Raw genomic sequence first — 15,716 nt, forward strand, 5'->3', positions numbered from 1 at the left:
CCATTACAAGTTTCCTAACTTTTGACCACTCTCCTGTCAAAACTATTGGGACCATATTTCCAGATTTTGGTTACACTCACGCTGTAGAAAATTTTCATGTATCTTAACACCAAAAATAGTGGCAATTATTTTGATCTACAAGCACACCAAATTGGTGGCCCATTATGTGTTCCTTTACAACAAGAATATTCTTTTACACTACTTGGTGTAAAGTAGCCGCCACCATTTTTGTTATTCTGTAAAGCTAAAACCTATAGTTACAGTGAGACGTGATACACATAAGAGTCGGTTAATTTATTTTTGCGATACAATAAAAAGTAAGAATTATTCACTTAGGATGCATACATTAATTCTTAAAATGAAATTAGTTCGTCAATCAAACATACTCGTTGCACAGAGAGAATATAAAGATGAATTCAAAATAGGCTTAACCGCTTAACAGAAGCAGATAGAAATTATGCATGATAAAATCACCTAATACCGTGCACAGAGATTTAAAAATTAAAATATAATTATCCTTATTACACAACTAAAAATATACCTACATTTTTTAATGGTTACCTTTTGTTTTGCTTGATGCATAGAAGAGTCGAAGACGTCTTTTAAATCACGCCAACTTGTTTTCATATGTAAACAATCTAACGACACTATTCAAGGCTCGCCAACATCGGTGTGTTTGGAAGTGAAAATAATTCTCGCTTGTAGCGGATGAACTACTATTTGTTGTAAGCTTATTTTATTATTCATTAAGTGTTTTGATTTAAACTACACTCTCTAAATTGTATATGAAAGCTTGATTTGGTGTTAATCTGAGATAAAGATTTTTCTCCTCACAACTCTTTTAAGGTGTTCAACATCATATTTGGAGGGCTATTACATAACAGTTTATGCAGTGCATATTTTGGAGGGTTAAAAATCCTAATCCATCGAGAAAAAAAAGGTATTTCTTTCGAAGATAGTACGCTTTTGTTTGTAGCATATTGAATTTGCAGCGTATTGTTTTTTATTTGTTTTAGCGTACTTGATTTGTAGTTTAAAATATCGCCTGCTCTAATATTTTAGAATATTTAAGGTTAGTCCCTCGAATCCTGGAGATTGCATCTTAGTTCACGAAAATCTAATAATTAAATCAAAACTTATTGAGGTAATTCTTTTTGATTTCGTAGACTGTTCTGCATTCTTTTTCTGAATTTTCTTTCGCTCGAAACGAACACTAAATACAAATTTCCTACAACGCAAGAAATTGTATAAAAAATTAAAAGTTTTTAAAGGTCTAATCACGATTCCCATTATAATATTTTTACCGCTTCAAGGCTTACAAATGTTTCCCTCTGTTAGAGAAAAAAAAGTTGAAGATATTTTTATTTTGGTACAGTTGAATTGATTTATATCAATAAAATATTCTTCAAACAACATTAAAAAGGTTTTTCTAGAAAACTTGTTTGAGAAGAAAGTTTTATCTGAAACTTTAAGTATAATTAAATTTTATGATGCGTAAAAAATGAATATTTATTTTAAGAAATAAATATATGATTCTGTAAAATAATTATTCATTCTTTAGAAGTGATATCAATTAAATTTTCAACTAGCACTTAAGAAAATAAATTTTTACTTATGGCTTAAAAAATTTCCTTTGTATTAAAATATTTCAAGCGGCTAGTCTTTGCTAAGTTAAAGTTATGCTGAAGACAACCATTAAACAAAACAAAATAGGTCGTGGTATGACTCATTGCATATTTAAAATTTTAATTATACTTTGTGTTAGGTTTCAGTTGCTGTGTTAATCATAATTCATTTGGTTTTATATATCCAATATCGTTACCTAAAAAAATTTTTTAGAAAAATTCTCTCCATATTTCTTATCTGAAAATTTTTTTTAATGAAAAATATTAAGTTTTGAAATATTTGCTATTTTTCAAAAAAATATGCCTCATTTCAACATGGGGTCTTTTCTCAAATTTTTAACATTTAATGCATTTTGAGCAATGTATTTTATACTAGTATTTATTATGTTTTCATATTCAATTTTGAAAATAAGTAATTCTTTTCCTGTCTCTTAATTTTTCCTGAAATAAAGTGTTTCATGAAGCGAAACATATCTTCGGTTATATCATCATTTTAATAGCTTATTAAATTATATGTCAGTGTGCATTAAAAATTCGTGTGCCTTATCATATAAAATGTCAATAGGACTTTTCAAAAAATATCCTTCAATGTAAGTATTTCAAAATTGAATTTCTTTAAAATTTTAAAATCTTATGCATTGTTAGAATTTTTTTATGCTATTTTTAATGCATTTATGTTTCAATTTTGAGAATGTGTATTTCTTTCTTTTTCTGAATTTATTCTTGGAATAGTTTATGAAGCAAAATATATACTTTAGGTAATGAATTTAAAATTTGTTAAGACCAAATTCAAAAATCTTGAAATGCAGCTTTTGTTTTACTTATTTTTTTATTTAATCACCTTTTTAATTTTGTTGAAGTTAACAATTCTTTTCTAATAAACATCCAGAATAAACCAGCTGCATGCGACTATCAAATGTATACTTCAAATCACTGCATATCCCCCCCCCCCCAAAAAAACAACAACTTATGTTCTTTCTGCTCGCCTTAGATGAAACTTCTCAAATAGAAATTTTATCAATTGTTTTCGTTAAAGCACTCATTTTTTAATCAATTAAAATCAGATCTCTTTGCAGAATATATTGGTACATTCATACGTTTTTGTGTTTAAAATTAAATTCAAGTGTAAAAATTCTTGCTGTTTCGTATTATAATGAATGCTTCTCTTTTTATTCATTATCTTAGTATTGACTCAAATCTTTAGAATAACTTTATGAGTGAGAGAAATACTATGAGTTTTTAACACTCATACATTGGTTTCACATTAATAGTAATGATTTGAGCTGAGCAATATATCGACACTTCGTGAAATACCGATATTTCGTAAGCATCATGATAAAGATGTTTTAAAACAGTATTCGCAAGATGTATCGTGAATAGCATGTCTTACGATAGATATAGAATGTACATTAATTAGTAAATGCGATAATATCGTGGTAAATGCCGACATTGATAAACACCAAATATGATGAAATCATAAGTATTAACGATTAAAATAATTACCGAAGAGGATATTATCGTGAGTTTTCATAAATGTCATTTGAGTTACAAAAATATTGATCATTGAAAAATATTGGTTAAACTATAAGTCTATTATTAAACTGTAATATTCAGGTTAATAATAACGATTAGAGCTGGGAAATATATTGTTGTAAAATATCGATATTTCTTTAGCATCATGATAAAGATATTTTAAAAATACTCCTGATTTATCGTGAATATATGTCTCACAATAAATATAGAATGAACAATGCGATAGTATCGCGATAAATAGAGTACCAAAATTATTAAAATTGCGATAAAGAGTATTACGATAAAAAGTATTACAGTAAAGATAATTATAGAAGAAAATATTATCGTGAGTATTGATAAATTTTTTAGAATGATGAAAATATGTATCATTGAAAAAATAATGCAGATTGGTGAAATTTTAAAAATATTGCAATATATCGTGAAGTATCAATCTTTATGGTAATAAACCGCGATATTAAAATTCCGATATCACTCAGAAGAAGCTCATCATTTCTGATAGCCCATTAGTCTAATTCAAGTGCGAAGTAACAATAAAATCAATATATCAATCATACAGGAAAATTTTATTTGGTTAATTAATTACACTACCTTTCCTCCCCGCGATTCCTATTTTCGCCTTTGTCCCTAATTTATAAATCAACATTAGTGCTTTCGTGAATTTTAAATCTACTTAGTTATACATAAACAAAATAATTGTTAAGCAAAACTTATTTATTTTCTGATTGTTATATCATCTTACAAAAATGTAAATTAGAGTGCTCTACTTTACTCTTTGTAGATCTCATTTTTCATTAAGTCTCCAATATTTGCGATAATATTATGAGTGAATTTAATAACGCTATCTTGGAAGATTTTAAGTGTAATTTGAGAAGTAGCAACTTACTATTTAGTAAAGAATTTAGAGGAAAACTACTTCTTATCAGGGGCTTATTGTTAGAGCAATTACTGTTTTAAGGGGAAAAATCATGCCAAAGGTATTTTCTCTATTTGTAAATAGATTTATGCGAAAATTACTTTCTTACTTACTTTCTTCATTTATATGATATATTGAACAAGAACCTAACTCAAAAATAAAATAAAATATTTTTTAAGTTATTTTTGAAACTATTGGCACTGAAACTATTGCAACGGCAGTTTGAAACTGTTAAAAAGGCACGTCAAAAATTTTCCCGCATCTTTGCTTTGTATTCAATTTCATAAAATATTTTTTTTAAATATTTGTCACTCGAAAGAAGAACAACTTGCTGTACAGAATCTTCATTAAAACTTTCTCCAAAATTTTATCAAAATTATATAGCTTGAAAATCGACAAATTTCAACGAAACAACATATTTCCCCCTTTTTTATTTCCTTAAATTTGTATTTAAACAAATTAATGCAACATTATTACTTCTCTCTTTTATTTGATCATCTTTTACTTTAACATCGTACTCTAAAAATACTCATTCATGAAAATCGAGGAAAATTGAGGTACGTTTAGCATTATGAAGATTATGAAATATGTAAAAAGAATTTTCTGCTAAATTCATTTCATAGATTTATGATATAAAGGCTCACATTGTGAAGATTACCATACAGTATTAAAATTGAGTTTCTAAGAACACGATTAAGAACTTTGTTATTACATTCTTTCACAAAACTTATACTATATTATTCAGAACATTTTAAAATAATGAAATTTGTAATAAAATTTATTATTATAAATTGTTAATTTCTAGTTATTTTTGATAAGTGGTTTCTTTCAATTTTAAATTTTTTCATGCTCTGTCTTAGTGACAAGTGAAATAATTTGAATAGTGTCAAATCATCATTCTTTTAGATGTTTTATGAATTTAAAGTTCTGTTTTTCGTATCATGAATAATTTCTATAATTCAGGATACAAAGCGAAGTAAGAATATGTTAAAATGATAATATATCGCGAGCAATGATTAGGTATCGCATTGTATGCACAGAAGAGGGAAATATAATGAAGCATTATATATTTAAAAATGCATAATGTTTTGATTTTGCTAGAAAATTTGAAAATTTGATAATTTTTTTATCACTTGTTAGCATTTAGTGATTCCATAATTTTTGTCAAAGATAATATTCAAAATTTTCCCTGTGTGGGAAATATTTTCTTGTAATCTTTTTCTCGTGTTTTTATATAGCTAGTATAAGTTCAAACAAAATATACATACATTTATATTGAAACTTAATAACTATGGCGTATTCATGACAAAAAAGTGTTAAATAATTTTTTCATTGTAAAAGTATTTAGTTTTGAAAATTTTTTTGAAGGATTTCTATGACAATTCTATTATTAAAACGTATTAACTGTAGGAAGATTATAATTTTTAAAAGAATTAGATTTTTATGTACAAAAATAGATAACATTATTTAAAAAAATTTTAAAAAATTTTTTTGAAGATTTCTTTAAATTTTTTTAAGGAATATTTTTTTCATAACTACATCTTGTTTAAGTTCGATTTCTTTCCTTAAAAAAATACTACTTTTTTGAATTAAAAGAAATATGTCCACTGAAGTAAATGAATTACATTTTTATATAGCACTTTGGTAATAAGTACAAAAAAAATCTCAGTTTCGCATGCGATAAAAATATGTTGCATAAGCAAATGTGTATAAAATCCACATATAAGGTTCACGAAAATTAAAAGGGTTTAAAATGCAGTTTGACTTATTACAATTTCATGCATGACAGATTTATTTTTGAATAGAAACTTAAAAACTCTTTCCTATTAGAGGAAAAAAAATATTCTTGGAAAGTGAATTTCTTTTTGAAGATAATTGAGCTGAAAACGATAAATGTTTTACAAAAAATTATCCATAAAAATTACACAAAATATTAAGAAATTACTTTTGAACAAAATCATAATTAGTTTTATGAGAAGCTTCTGTAGTTGCTACGGAAATTCGGTTTTATAAAAATACAATTAATGGAAATTACAGTTTCTAAAATGAATTACTTTATGGGCATTAACATTCCAAGTTTCTTCAATACCATTGAAAATTCAGTATTATGCGAACACATTTAAGACTCAGCTAAAAGAAATTATATTGCATTAGCGCAAAAATAGGTAAATGTTTTCGATTAAACTATCTTATAACTGCAAACACATCTTTCATATTTTTCAGCCCCTTTTTAATTTTTCTTTCTTTCCTTCCTTATTTTCATCTTTCCTCTTGGAGCTCTTATTCTGTTCCGCTTTTCTCTTTATTTAATTCCTTCATCTTTCTGATCTTCCAGGACACACTAAGTCCATCCTAAAAACAGGAGAAAGAAAATATGCCCCTTCCGATACCAGCGCCATCAAGTGTCGAAACTGTGCATCATGACGGGTAGCCCTTTCGGAGTATGATTATTGCTATCCGAATCTGGCGAACATCCATTCTAATTACACATCTAACGATTGAAACCGGTGAGTGACTTTATTCCTTAAACAGTGCGTTCTCATCCTTAAGTGTTGCAAACGACAGAAAACCCCAATTTTAACCATATAAGGTGTTGAGAAAACTGGAAGATGACTTGATTTGTAAAACGTCCGAATACCCCTGGCTCTCTTGTGACCTCATTTCCCTCGATCTCTTCGATAAAAAAGAAAGTAAGTCACTCAATTTTTGACATTCGTATTTTTGATATCGTATAATATATGAATAGAAAGAACCTCAGAATTAAATATTTCGAAAAGCCTTATTGCACATGGTGTTGATAGGTAGCTCTTTCGTTAAGAAAAACTGATATTTTAAATCAGGATAGTGGGTAGAGATGGAAATCGCTTTGCAAGAAAGGGGTAGCAAGGAAGAGAAGGGGCATTTTAAACAGCTGATGTACTTCAGTAAGTTCTCGCAGTGAGCTTTTTTAACTAAAGTTTTTTCTTAATTTACTCTTAGAAAGGAAATAATTGAAAAAGGGAATACGATTAAATAAGATGACGATTTTGAGAATTTAAGTTTTAAATAATTAATGCGCTTTTGAAACATAAAGAACCGATTAAAACAAAATAGGAAAACAATTCGAATAAATTAAAACATTTTACATTAAAACAAGTCTGATTTATGGAAGAATTTGTTTTTATATAGGTATTGCACAGTTAGAAATAGTAATGTTATACTAAAAATAAAATCACGACAGGACAAAATGCTACTTTTTTGTTTGAAATGTTAATATACTTAAATGTGATTGAAGTGATTCGATACTGATGTAGAATAAGCAAAGTATTTTATATTACGGTAAGTTGATAATAAATTTGTTTATGACAAAGAATAAATTTGCAGCTATTTAAAACGAAACAATAATAAATAACTTTTAAAATACGCAATGAACCCGAACTTCACTTTTAGACTTGTAAGTAAATTAATTGAAATAGTTTGAAAAATAAAAGTTTTAAAATTAATTAAATTAATTGAAAATATTTAAAGCAGATGTAATAAAAGTATTAATAGCAATATAATAAAAAGTATTTCAGAAACAGAGTCTAATTTTTTTTCGAAGGATCTTTGCTTAGTCTTCTATTAAATTACTTCATAAGATAGTTTGAAAATAATTAAAAATATTTGAATTTTAATTGAGAATAATTAAAACAATGGTACCTAAAATTAACGTTAAAAGCATCATAAATATAGTAGCGGTAAATATAAATAATGATACACTCTTAAAAATATTCTAACGTTGATTTCAAATCAAATTAATATTATGGAATATCTAGAAAAGTGTGTAAACTGAATTTATTTCTGTCAAGCAGTTGCAAGAAAAGCATTATGAGAAATATACACTAAGAAAAATATTATAGTCAAAACTACCAAAATATGGCAAAATTTACAGTGTTTTTGGCTCTATGGCAAATGTTTGGTAATTTTTACCTATGAGCTTTGGTTATGATTTTGGGGATATTAACAATAAAATATGGTTTTATATTATATGATAAAACTCGATAAAGGTTCTAAATTTCGGTTATTTCAACGTGGTACTTTAGAGATTGGCATTAAAACCATTTATTCGGTTAAATTTACTTTTTGGTATTTTTTACTAAGTGTGTGGTAAAGAGAACTATAGTTTTGAAAATCATAATTTCCTCTAAATCGCTACCATATGAACTAAAAAATCACCAAATGTATGATTTAAACACTGTGTATTTTACTGTATTGCATATTATTTTACCGTTTTATTAACCAGGCTTTTTTACGAGAAATGTCATTACATTACGGTGATTTTACCAGAATTTTCTTCTCTGTGTAGTTTAATAGCAGTGAAAAAGATTAAAAAATGTGACTACGTGCACTGTAAAAATTTTTAATTTAACCTCAACACTAAAAATGGTATTAACTATACACCAAAAAATTTTCTATAGTGAAGTTGACTAGTGTGACTAATCTTTGATTTCTCATATAAATGTTACATCTGAATTAAAATTTAAAATACAGCCTACCAAAATCACCCTATCAAAATAAACTTACTTCTTTTAATGGTAATATTTCGATAGTGAATAATAAATTCAATGAAATTTAAAAATATATAGTAAACATAATTTCATATATATTAAAAAAAACATAAAATATTAAAATATGGTGGCAGTAATAATTTTCAAACTATATTAACGCTATTGGAAACTGATATTTTTTAGAAAGTGAACTAAAATATAAGAAGCACATGGATTTGTTTTGAAAAAAAGTATTCGCAAATGCACTTTATATTACTTACTATAGCAAACAGCAACAGACTAATAATTTTAAAACATTTATCTTTAAACCTCTATTTGTTTTATTTTCCTTTTTTCAAAGTGTTTAAAATATTAGCTATTAGATAGTGACCCTGTAGTGAGTCTTTAAAAAATATAAACAAAAAATAAAAGAATAGAACCTAAAAAATCTTTACAAATTATTTTTTTTCTCCTTCAAAATTTTTCAAATTCTATTCTAAATCTAAATTCTAATTCAAATTCTATTCTAAAGTTCTATAAATATTTCTGTCAAATTATTTTACATTAAAAATGAATTAGAACTATTTGAACCACTGAAATGTTACAACTATAAGCGTAATAAATTTAATTAAAAGATTTAAAAAAACATTTTTAGAAGAAAATTTTAAAAATTATTATCAACATGAATCTTATTATGGTAAGAACAAAGTATTTAAAATATTTAAAGAAATGATGAATGCATCAAGTGATAGTATTTTAAAATATATTGCATTATGCATTAAAAAATATTGAATGAAAATTATTTGAACTACTTTTTTTTGGATACACATAAGAATCAATTATATTTTCGTTTACATTTTGTAGTCTCACTCAAACTAAAAACGTTCATTGTTTCATATTTCATTAAAGTTTTCGCTAAAATGTTTCATATTTCGCCAAAGAAAAATATGAAACATTTTAGCTCATTTTTTTTTATCTAAGGTATGGGAAATATTAGAATTAATAACATAATGTTTGCGTAATTAAGATTATTTGATCGAAAAACTGTTTCGTAATTTAAAAAATTTCTTAATGAAAATTATTTCAAATGCTTTTAGAAGTTAAATGAATTTATAGATCATCGTCAATTATGTAAGGATAAATTATTATGTAAAATAGAGTTCATGAAACCAAAAAGTTTATATATTTTTACCAAGTAAATAATTTTAAAACTTCCATAACTGTAATTCATAATTCATCACAATTTTATTTTCTAAAAATATTTGGAACACATAAAGAAATAATTTCTTACTGTGATCGATTTGATTAAAATTGATCGTAAATGAATTTAATGAGTGATTTGAATATATATTAAATTTACTTAGTTAATTTTAATATAAATAAGTTTTAAGAAATAAAAACCCTGCGTGAAACTAAAAAACATCTTATTTTTTAGAATGCATAAAAATATCGAAAGAAATATTTAATTAATAAGCAGCATGCATAAAGTAGGTATATTAAATAATATTGTAATAAAAATTATTAAAATATTTCGAAATTAGTTTGTCTGAATTTCCGTAAAATCAAATTTCATACTTAACTTTATGTTATACATTCTTAATTTTAAGCTTTTCCCTTATTATGTGCTTTAAAGAGATTGCATAAAATATTTCACTTATTTAAACTTTTTTTTATTGATAATGTCTCACAAGAGAATTCTTCATATTTTATCTTTATATTAACTCTGTCTAAAATTTTCAATTTAATTATTTTCCTTAAATAAGTGAATAAATTTATCCTATATAACAAATTAAATGGAATAGATTTAATTTTTCGTAGTGATTCAAAATTTGAATTTAAAATGCAATTTTTTCCACACAAAGTAGCAACGTTAAAAATAATTTTCGAATCTTTCTGTATTGAGCTTTTTAGTATTGAATACTTGATGCTTTTTTGTATGAATTTTTAATTAATTAATTGCACTAGATAATTATAAACTTTTAATCTAATTACAAAAGTTGTAATTAGTAAATGTTAGACAATTTAGATCAATCAAGCAAAATAAATACTTGTCCAGTTTATAATTTTTTTTAGATGTTTTTAACTAATTATTTATTATTCTATCTAAAAGAACATTAGAATTTTATTACATTTGTGTTATTCGATTTGAATAATCATAGGAAATCTATTAAAATATGTACACTGTAAAAAGCTCTGGGTCAAATTACGAAAAATTGTACTGGCACTCAGGGTGCTGGTTCTTTTTACAGTAAAATTTTACGAAGCAAAAATCTGATAAATCGTAATTTTTGTGAAGTAATATTTACTGTGAAGCCACTGAATTGCTGAAATTAAATAAATATTACTGTATAAATTATGGTATAAAATTTTACAATAAAAATGGACTTATAGTAAAATAGATTTACGAATGATGCACCCAGGGAGTCAGTACTTTTTATCGTAATTTGATCCAGAATGTTTTACAGTCTCAAAAGGAAAAGTTTTAGAATTCAAGATTAATATGAGCTAAATATGCATAAATTATGATGAATCATAAATTTTATCAAAATGTTATACATACTATTTTACATTGCCTTAATATAAAACAAAAATAAAGTCTTTTTACTTACTATTGCATATCTTTTAAAATTTCTAACATATTAGACATGATTCAGGCCATACAAAATAATCAGGGTCAATCAAATCTATTAGAGAAATGAATTCGTACGATAAAAATTTATCAAAATAATATTATTTAGCTCTTACATCGTATATAAAAACTTTCAGGAATAACTGCACACAGAAGTTCAAATATATAATAGTTAACACTATATAATGAATTTCCGCACACTCTGAATGAACAGTGTATAACAAATAACTGTCAATGAGGAAATCTTTCTACATCTTTAGTTGTTTTTCTAATGCTTGAAATATTATCATTATTTAGTCTTTCAAGATTTAAGAAGAATATCTTAATGATACTTAGTCATCTATGGAGGAAACAGACAGTAATGGGTGCATGTGTACTTTTTGAAAAAAAAAAAACTATTTTCCTTTCTGTTTGTTTTTTACCATTCTTTATTTTATAAAAACGTGAATCAAATATTCTCTTTTTCTTTCTTTTTTTGTACTCAAAAAGGTTAATGATAATTTTTCTTTCACAAATTGCATAAAAAGAGCCATTTTGGAGTAAATGTATTAAAAATAACTATTACACTAATACATAAAGTGTTATAATTTTAATTTTGAAACTGAAAGTCGTGGAAATATTTAGAATTAAAATATTTTTGGTCATAAAAAAATTCAATAAAAAGTTTTTAGCTGGATATTTAATCTTTACTCTATATAATAAACATAAATTTTTGGTGTTTTCAATTATTGACATTGACTATCAAATGCACATGCAATTGTTAGACAATATGATTGAAATAAAGTATCTCTATTTGAGTTTGAAAAGAATTTTAGACTAGTTCCAAACGATTGAAATTTAAAACATTGAACTAGTAAGAATTTAATATTGTGCTCTTAAAGATAAGTTATTAAATATTTTTGTGAGAAATTTTTTTTTTTTTTGATGAAAATTTCTGAGAGGTTTTAATTATAAAAATTTCCATTCCTTCATATTCAAAAAACTAATAGAAATTTTTCCAAATAGCCTTTTGAAAGCTACTTCACTAAAATACAAAATGTTTTATTGTTTAAATTGAAATCAAGCATCATTTATGCATATTTTATAATTACTTTTTGAGGAACATTTAAATTTTTCATGTATTTGTATATGTTTAAAATTAAAATTAGCATTAGTAACTATCATTAATTTATATAAATATGAATTAATTTCTTTCTTAAAAAAGAAAATTTTTTATCAGTTCTAAGTAATGGTTTTAAAATTTAGCTAAAGCTCTTATTTTATATATATNTATAGCTAAAATAAGTAAATAAAACAATTAAACAAAATAAATAAATAAATAAAGGTTAAAAATGTAGTGTATTTTTCATATTGGCCTTCATGCGCATTGGAATGAAAAGAAATACATGAAGCGTGAGATGTGGTTCTTTTAACTCTTTGTTCCGTTGTAAAAATCTTAAGAAGATACATCGTTGTAAAATCATAAACAGATTAACCAGATCAAAAGAAAGGATATCCATCTTTGATAATGGTGATATTGGAGCCTGTTTTAAAGCTCAGATAAAAAAAGCTTTTTGTAAAGAAATTAATAAGCCCTTTTCCTAATCATTATCACCTCCTTGAAGTAATAAAGAGATACTCGGTAAGATTTCCATTGCTCTCAGGTTATCCACCAAAGATCTGATTATTTCGTATACATTTTTGTAAATGTTGATGCTTTATTTCCCACATTTCTCAGTTAGATCAAATTTGTCTTGATGTTTTATTTGGTAGTTCCATTGTTTACTGAATTGGAATCAAAATTACGAAATGTAGAAGTTAAAAAGAGAAAAATCATTAAACTCAGAAGCTTATATCACCAGTCATTGGATATTTAAACAGAAATCATTGTCATAACAAAGTTCAAATATATATTTTTTAAAAAGACAAAACATAATTTGTTTATTTCTAAACTGAAATTTTAATACAAAAAAAAAATTCCATTATTTTGCTTACGCATTGTAAAACAAGCAACAAGGGCAACAATTTTAAATTTTTTTGTACTTTTTCTTCGTAACTTTTTATGATGCATGTCTTTATTTTTGTGTGATCAAAAATTAGAGTGGAAAATAGGCAAACGATAAACTAGCACGTACATATAATGTGAAAAATTAAATTTTTTTGCAATTATTTCAAAAAACTTAAAGGAAATTAAGTGAAATTTGTTATAGAGATATATTTATTTCCTTTGTATTTTATTTTTAATGTTTTTTTGTTTTTTACTTTTAAATACACTTTGATAAATATCTTTAGAGAGAAACTGTTATTTTGCGCAAAATTATTTCGTATTCTAGAAAGAAAACTTTTTTTAAAATCTTTTTTATTTATGTTTGATAAATTTACTTTAATATGAAAAATGAAGTCTAAGAAGAATATTGAAAATGGGAAATAAGTCAAACGTTTTGAGCTGATGAAGAAATTTATAGTAATATTGTAATTTTTGTTTATAAGATGGAATACTTTTTCTTCAAACAACTCTTTTGAAAGCAATTCTTTTAGAATTTGCTTAAATTGTCAATGCAAATATAGTTCAATTTTGTTCTATTAATGCTCTTTTATCAACTCATCAAACACATTTACTTTCAAAACATTTTTGTGTTAAAAAGTTTTTGTATTAGTCCGTATTTTAAAAGCTGAAAACACTACTTTGAGGGTGGGATAACCTGGTTGGTAGGGCGCTGTGCCCATGTCCAAAAGGTTGTGAGTTCGATTCCCACGTGCCGAAGTTTCCCCGTGTAGTAAATGATGACCGGTGCACGTTAAACTTGTCGGGTTGCAGAGGCCTCCATGTTCCCATTCCAAATCATACCTCTGGAGGTACTGAATTGGAGATTGAAAATTACGATCTGTGAATGAATGAATGGGTCTGCCCTATAAAAGTGGTATTCTTGGCTATAGATGTCGCCACTGAAAAAAACGCACCCTCTGCCTTAATTTAGCTTAGTTTCAACAAGCAGGCTTGCTGGTATAGGCAAGTGGCATTTGAAACAACAACAACATACTACTTTAGCCATTACTGGTGCTGTAAAATTCTCAAAAATGTAAGTAAACTAGACTGAAAAAAATAAAGATGGTCAAAATTACCTGCGTGTGGTAAAATTTACCATATTTCTGTCTCTACGGGAACACCAAAAGCTCAATATTTTTTACTGAGGTGCTTTGGTAATGATTTTGGTAAAATTAGTAATAAAATAAGGTTTTAGAATGTGTGATAAAAATTGGTAAATGTGTTAAAATTTAGTAAATTTATAATGGCGCTTTAGAGCATGGCATAAAAATCATTTATTCGATTCGATTAAATTTCCTTTTATGTTTTGCATTTTTTACAAAATGTGTGGTAATAAAAACTATAATTTTGAAAACCAAAATTTCCAATAAACCGTATGAACCATATGAACGGAAAAACTACCAAACGAATGGTTTAAATACCATGTATTTCGTTTTTATTAGCCAAAATTATGTTTTTTTCTTTTTTTTTCTTTACCGGAAATGTCATTACCATACAGTAAGGTAATTTTTTCAGAATGCTTTTCTCCGTGTACAGTATTGAAATTCTAAACTGAGGTATTCCTTTCAACTTAGCAATATTTAATCAAAAATATAATTATTTGTGTTTGAATGAATTTTACTTTTTATGTCATTTTCTGTTATTCGTTATTTATATACTCTGAGAATCATCCATATTTCAACTGGTGAAATAAAATTCTTTATTCAATGTTCTCTCTCTTAAACCATCATTGTAGTTATGCTGTATTCATCTTTGAGTTGAACTCTTGCCAGACTTCTACAGTATTCATTTCCGGAACTCCCAGTAATCGTAAATCAAGAATATGAGACAATCGTTAAGAAGATTGTGCGGTTAAAATTTCTAAACCATACTACTCAATGTTATAAATGAAACAGTTTGTACAATCTTAGTTAAATAGAATTGCATTCTAGGGTTTTGTTTAGAAGTAATGTTTATGTATATTTTATTAGATCATCAGTTATAGCTGTTTGATAAAACGTTGTAACGTTTCTCAATTGTTCATTTGCCAATGTACACAACATAAAATTCAATTAAATTAAAATTAAATTAAAAATTTAGTAAGGAAATATAATTTTGAAAATCAGAATTTCCTATAAGCCGTTACCGTATGAACGGAAATATTACCAAACGAATGATTTAGATACCACGTATTTTGTTTTTATTAACTAGAATTATGTTTTCTTTTCCTTTCTTTTTCTTCTTTACCGGAAATGTCATTACCATACAGTGCGGTAATTTTCTCAGAATTTTTTTCTCAGTGTACAGTATTGAAATTCTAAATGAAAGTAATCCTTTCCAAATATAAATATTCTATTTTGATATAAAAACATCTTCGTAAAACTTGATATCGTTACTTGATTTTGTTATTTTTATAATGATATATATATATATATATATATATACATTTGTCCGGTATACTCTACACTGATGTTTTTTCGAATCTATCGTCAGTAAGTATTAAAAT

The 15,716-nt window shown here is 25.7% G+C and overlaps 2 protein-coding genes across 2 annotated transcripts in view; one reads left to right on the top strand and one right to left on the bottom strand.

Moving 5' to 3' along the window:
* Positions 1-11,203, bottom strand: part of LOC107453283 (uncharacterized) — a 78,908-nt gene extending 67,705 nt beyond the window's left edge. Inside the window, exon 1 of the mRNA XM_016070068.3 lies at positions 11,186-11,203. The gene's annotated coding sequence lies outside the window, so the exon portion shown is untranslated. The remainder of the gene's footprint in view (positions 1-11,185) is intronic.
* LOC107453274 (glucose transporter type 1-like) overlaps positions 6,463-15,716 on the top strand; it is an 83,054-nt gene continuing 73,800 nt past the window's right edge. Inside the window, exon 1 of the mRNA XM_016070031.3 lies at positions 6,463-6,761. The gene's annotated coding sequence lies outside the window, so the exon portion shown is untranslated. The remainder of the gene's footprint in view (positions 6,762-15,716) is intronic.

The sequence above is a fragment of the Parasteatoda tepidariorum genome, chromosome X1, assembly GCF_043381705.1.
Source record: "Parasteatoda tepidariorum isolate YZ-2023 chromosome X1, CAS_Ptep_4.0, whole genome shotgun sequence".
In the NCBI taxonomy this organism is placed as follows: Eukaryota; Metazoa; Arthropoda; class Arachnida; order Araneae; family Theridiidae; genus Parasteatoda; species Parasteatoda tepidariorum.